Source organism: Aegilops tauschii, chromosome 4, assembly GCF_002575655.3.
Source record: "Aegilops tauschii subsp. strangulata cultivar AL8/78 chromosome 4, Aet v6.0, whole genome shotgun sequence".
NCBI lineage: Eukaryota > Viridiplantae > Streptophyta > Magnoliopsida > Poales > Poaceae > Aegilops > Aegilops tauschii.
Window position 1 is genome coordinate 407,811,701 of NC_053038.3, and position 4,591 is coordinate 407,816,291.

A 4,591-nucleotide genomic window follows, 5' to 3' on the forward strand; every position below is an offset into this window, starting at 1 on the left:
GGGGATGCTTGATACGTCTCCAACGTATCTATAATTTTTTATTGCTCCATGCTATATTATCTTCTGTTTTGGACATTATTGGGCTTTATTATTCACTTTTATATTATTTTTGGGACTAACCTATTAACCGGAGGCCCAGCCCAGAATTGCTATTTTTTGCCTATTTCTGAGTTTCGCAGAAAAAGAATATCAAACGGAGTCCAAACGGAATGAAATCTTCGGGAACGTGATTTTCGGAACGAACATGATCCGGGAGACTTGGACCCTACGTCAAGAAACAAAGCAGGAAGCCACGAGGTAGGGGGCGCGCCCTCCACCCTCGTGGGCCCCACGTTGCTCCACCGACGTACTCCTTCCTCCTATATAAACCTACGTACCCCCAAACGATCAGATACGGAGCCAAAAACCTAATTCCACCGCCGCAATCTTCTGTACCCACGAGATCCCATCTTGGGGCCTGTTCCGGAGCTCCGCCGGATGGGGCATCCATCACGGAGGGCTTCTACATCAACACCATAGCCTCTCCGATGAAGATTGAGTAGTTTACCTTAGACCTTCGGGTCCATAGTTAGTAGCTAGATGGCTTTCTCTCTCTTTTTGGATCTCAATACAATGTTCTCCCCCTCTCTCGTGGAGATCTATTCGATGTAATCCTCTTTTGCGGTGTGTTTGTTGAGACCGATGAATTGTGGGTTTATGATCAAGTTTATCTATGAACAATATTTGAATCTTCTGAATTCTTTTATGTATGATTGGTTATCTTTGCAAGTCTCTTTGAATTATCAGTTTGGTTTGGCCTACTAGATTGATCTTTCTTGCAATGGGAGAAGTGCTTATCTTTGGGTTCAATCTTGCGGTGTCCTTTCCCAGTGACAGTAGGGGCAGCAAGGCACGTATTGTATTGTTGCCATCGAGGATAACAAGATGAGGTTTTTATCATATTGCATGAATTTATCTCTCTACATCATGTCATCTTGCTTAAGGCGTTACTCTGTTCTTATGAACTTAATACTCTAGATGCATGCTGGATAGCGGTCGATGTGTGGAGTAATAGTAGTAGATGCAGGCAGGAGTCGGTCTACTTGTCTCGGACGTGATGCCTATATACATGATCATACTTAGATATTTTTATAACTATGCTCAATTCTGTCAATTGTTCAACAGTAATTTGTTCACCCACCGTAGAATACTTATACTCTCGAGAGAAGCCACTAGTGAAACCTATGGCCCCGGTTCTTTTTTCATCATATTAATCTTCCAACACTTAGTTATTTCCGTTGCTTTTTACTTTGCTTTTATTTTACTTTGCATCTTTATCACAAAAATTGCAAAAATATTATCCTATCATATCTATCAGATCTCACTCTCGTAAATGACTGTGTAGGGATTGACAACCCCTTATCGCATTGGTTGCGAGGATTTATTTGTTTTGTGTAGGTTCAAGGGACTCGCGCGTAGCCTCCTACTGGATTGATACCTTGGTTCTCAAAAACTGAGGGAAATACTTACGCTACTTTGCTGCATCACCCTTTCCACTTCAAGGGAAAACCAACGTAGTGCTCAAGAGGTAGCAATGGCATCTCCTTCCATATAGCGTTCCATGCTCTCTGCAATCCCGGAAGAAGAACATATCTTAAAAGGCTGAAATCAAGAGTAAAGAACATATCAAAAGGGTTCGGAGATAGAAAGGAGAAAATTCAATAGCCGGTACAAAAATAAAATAGGTCTTTGTATCATAAACTCTGTACATCCAAATCGCTAAGAAAATCCTTTGCTCTACTACTCCTTCGAGGACCCTGGCATGCTGCACCTCTTACTTCTAAACACATGAACGAATCAACGTTTATGCCTGAATAAAAAAGATCCCCACGAAACATACCAAAGGGTGATAAAAAAGAACTATCACGCTCTTTAATGATGCTTATCTCGTGGGAAATTTGGAAGGAGAGGAATGCTCGTGTTTTTCGCAACACCGAGGTGTCAGTGGGAGTGATTGTTGCTTGTGTTTTAGTCTTCAAATTTAAAATGCAAAATTGTAATATGTATGTATGTATGCTGCTTCAACCAATCTAGTTCAAGGGGTCGGTCTGGTTCTTGCTATTCTGAAAATTGAACATACATGACGAATCTGCAGACTATATATTTCAGCTTGCATTCTCTTTTTACATGAAGATAAAAAATGAAGTAAATACTTGTAGGCACTAAGTGTTACCTTGGATTTCTACTCGTAGATCCGGGCGTATTTTGTGTAGCTAGCAATTTGAATGTGTGAGATTATGTGGCTGTGGTAGGGAGCCTGTCAGCCAGAATTCAGAAACCTGGGTCATGAAAATGCATGGTTGATTGGTTGTGTACTTAGTGCTGGAGCTAAAATGGCCGTAGTTCTTCTTGTGCCTTAAGCCCTTAACTCGTCACATGCAGTCCTCCTTCACAATTCAAAAAAAGAAATAATTCACAAATTAGTACTGAGGAAGACATATAATGGTAAGATACGAACAGCTAGCTAGCCAGCGGCCAAAGGACTCATTCAGTTACCTGGCTTGTAATCACCTAGCCGGTCCCAAAATTATTCAGTACAGGCCCAAAATCACAATCGTCAGCCCTAACTACAGATGTGGAAGCTACTCTGACTCCTTAAAACTTCTGCAACTACAAACAGCAGCAACACAGAGTGTCCAAGAACATCCTCACGTGTGACGGCGAAGACATCTATCCCCGTGCGGGCAGGCAACCGTCGGAGCTACATGACGTGATGGGAGTGAAGGGGATTGGCTAGCCGGCCGGTCGCCAAACGGGTCAATAAGATGGCTCCATCTTCTGTGCTCCCCCGCTTCCGTCAGATCCACCCCTTCCCTCATGTTACCCGAGTTGTTCCTCCTCGTCCAATGGCTCCACATCTGCTGCTCCCCTACTTCCATTGATGGCTCCACTTTGATCCAAATCAGAGAAGGACGACAACATGAGGTTGGAGATCGAGGAGGCTGATTGGGGACGCATGGGGAGGGGGTGGCGGACAAGGCGGCGAATGGCCGGAGAGGACTACCGGCCGCGCTTGGTAGCGACGGATGGCCGGAGAGGACGACCGGTCGCACGTGGCGGCGGCGACGGTGCCGTTCCCGTGCGCATCACAGAGATCCCGTGCTCGTGTGTGATCGGGGACTGACGGGGAGGGGATGGAGAACAGGGCGACGGATGGCCGGGGAGGACAACCGGCCGCGCGTGGCGGCGGCGGATGGCTGGAGAGGCCGACCGGCCGCGGGTGACGGCGGCGGCGGTGCCATACCCGTGCGCATCGAGGAGAGGCAGTGCTTGTGTTTTTTTATATGAATCAACTCGCCCGTCCGTTTTTATGACTGTGGGTTGACTGCTCGGAACAAGGGGGCTTTATGCAAAAACGAAACGTTTACTTAGATACCCACCTAAATTAGGACTGCAGGTTACATTCTTAAAAACAGAAGGACTTTTTTGTAAAAGCGCCGCGACGGTGAACCCCACAGGCTCGATCCGTGCTTTATTATTATTAGGGAAAGATTTTTGGGATTAACCTATTAACCGGAGGCCCAACCCGAATTGCTGTTTTTTTGCCTATTTTAGTGTTTCGCAGAAAAAGAATATCAAACGGAGTTCAAACGGAATGAAACATTCAGAACGTGATTTTTGGAACGAACGTGATTTAGAGGACTTGGAGTGGACGTCAAGCAACCGACGAGGAGGCCACGAGGCAGGGGGCGCGCCTACCCCCTGGGCGCGCCCTCCACCCTCGTGGGCCCCTCGTGGCTCCACCGACCTACTTCTTCCTCCTATATATACCTACGTACGCCCAAACCATCGAAGAGCACCACGAAAATCTAATTCCACCGCCGCAACCTTCTGTACCCGTGAGATCCCATCTTGGGGCCTTTTCCGGCGTCCTGCCGGTGGGGGCATCGATCACGGAGGGCTTCTACATCAACACCATAGCCTCTCCGATGATGTGTGAGTAGTTTACCTCCGACCTTCGGGTCCATAATTATTAGCTAGATGGCTTCTTCTCTCTCTTTGGATCTCAATACAAAGTTCTCCTCGATTCTCTTGGATATCTATTCGATGTAATCTTCTTTTGCGGTATGTTTGTCGAGATCCGATGAATTGTGGGTTTATGATCAAGATTATCTATGAACAATATTTAAATCTTCTCTGAATTCTTTTATGTATGATTGGTTATCTTTGCAAGTCTCTTCGAATATCAGGTTGGTTTGGCCTACTAGATTGATCTTTCTTGCAATGGGAGAAGTGCTTAGCTTTGGGTTCAATCTTGCGGTGCTCGATCCCAGTGACAGTAGGGAAAACGACACGTATTGTATTATTGCCATCGCGGATAAAAAGATGGGGATTATATCATATTGCATGAGTTTATCCCTCTACATCATGTCATCTTGCTTAAAGCGTTACTCCGTTCTTATGAACTTAATACTCTAGATGCATGCTGGATAGCGGTCGCTGTGTGGAGTAATAGTAGTAGATGCAGGCAGGAGTCAGTCTACTTGTCACGGACGTGATGCCTATATACATGATCATACCTAGATATTCGCATAACTATGCTCAATTTTAT

At 45.5% G+C, this 4,591-nt stretch overlaps 1 long non-coding RNA gene across 1 annotated transcript; it reads right to left on the reverse strand.

Annotated features, from left to right (window-relative positions):
• Positions 1-1,332: 1,332 nt before the first annotated feature.
• LOC120962559 (uncharacterized) lies at positions 1,333-3,945 on the reverse strand. Its single transcript, XR_005753301.2, has 3 exons — positions 2,536-3,945; positions 2,213-2,426; positions 1,333-1,607 (listed from the first exon to the last, which is right to left on the reverse strand). It is a non-coding gene; the product is annotated as an uncharacterized lncRNA (long non-coding RNA).
• Between the last annotated feature and the right edge of the window lie 646 nt (positions 3,946-4,591).